Here is a 1748-nt window from a genome sequence, read left to right on the forward strand (position 1 = left end):
GCTCTGAGAAACGTACTCATCAACCGTACGCATCTACGTCTTTGAATACTAATGATGAAAATCGGATGATTCTATATTTTTCTCATACTTCTAGGCGCCATATTATGTCCGCCATCTTGGATTTTTCAATTCTGCCAATTAGCATCTTAAAACCATCTTCGTAGGTGCTCTCAAATTTTGGGCACAGGCTTGATCGATTTGACGTGGATCGTCTTATATATATACTTTTTTCTCTACTCATGTAACAAATAAGAAAACAATAAAAGTTAAAAATATATATATATTTATGTTATTTATACAACATTACAATAAGAAAAAGAGACAAATAGTTAATACAATAAAATTTGTTATTATTATATCATNCAATAGGACACTTGCTTGGTTTTAAACCACGAAAATTCGCGGCATTTGGTAATCATGAGTCAGATTTTCCAGTCGATATTTTCAGTGTAAATACCATTTGCATAGAATGCAATATTGTGGGTGTGGCTATATTAATGACATGCAAGCTCACGTTATACATTTTTTCCTACAGTGCCAGCAGGTTTCAAAATAGTTGAGACTCCAAGTAACGTTGACTATTTACCCATCAACACTCGAATGATCGATCAGATTGTTGTTAATATAGTCAGTCAAGATTATCAATTTTGGACGAGAGGTGGTGTCATTAAGACTACATTTGAAGGAAACGTGTTTAATTAGTGCAATGGTAATAATGTACAACAAACGTGACGGTTCAATTAGTCAAAGAAACTATATAAGAGGTACACATTTAAAACCGGTCGTCTGTTCTACACAAGCCATCAAACCAATAACAATAAGAAATCTTGAGTCTCTTGGTTTTAAGGTAATTTTTAAGAAATGATAATAAAAATGGATATATTAAATGTCAACAGAGAGCTTATTTTGATAACACTGTTATTAGCTCTGAGAAAAGTACTCATCAACCGTACGCATCTACGTCTTTGAATAGTAATGATGAAAATCGGATGATTCTATATTTTTCTCATACTTCTAGGCGCCATATTATGTCCGCCATCTTGGATTTTTCAATTCTGCCAATTAGCATCTTAAAACCATCTTCGTAGGTGCTCTCAAATTTTGGGCACAGGCTTGATCGATTTGACGTGGATCGTCTTATATATATACTTTTTTCTCTACTCATGTAACAAATAAGAAAACAATAAAAGTTAAAAATATATATATATTTATGTTATTTATACAACATTACAATAAGAAAAAGAGACAAATAGTTAATACAATAAAATTTGTTATTATTATATCATATTATATCATTTTAAGATAATATATAAATTACTTAAAAATTTAATGTTATGTTTGATTATCATCTTCATTGCCATCATTATTTTCTTGAGTTGCTAATTTATATTTTACAACAGCTGCATATGGTAGATAATCCAACAAATTAGAAATAACAAATTGTTTTAGTCCTATCTCCACCATTTTCACGCAAAAATTGTCCAAATTTATAGTTTCACTTAAATAATTACTACATAATGATGCACCACGGCGATGTTTTTCATAATCCTCCTCCAACTGTTTAATTTTTTCTTCAGAGAAGCAGTAATTCATGTCATAATTAGATGCGTGAAGACAATCTATTGCCACACAATCTAGCTCATTCATCAATCTCTTTACGGCTGACTGGAGGTCCTCAGCATCGGTCCAATTTTGACTAGCATAATGCATCCACATTTTCAATAGTTGTTCTATAAATAAATAAAAAA

The sequence above is a fragment of the Anoplophora glabripennis genome, unplaced genomic scaffold, assembly GCF_000390285.2.
Source record: "Anoplophora glabripennis isolate ALB-LARVAE unplaced genomic scaffold, Agla_2.0 scaffold1019, whole genome shotgun sequence".
Taxonomy (NCBI): Eukaryota; Metazoa; Arthropoda; class Insecta; order Coleoptera; family Cerambycidae; genus Anoplophora; species Anoplophora glabripennis.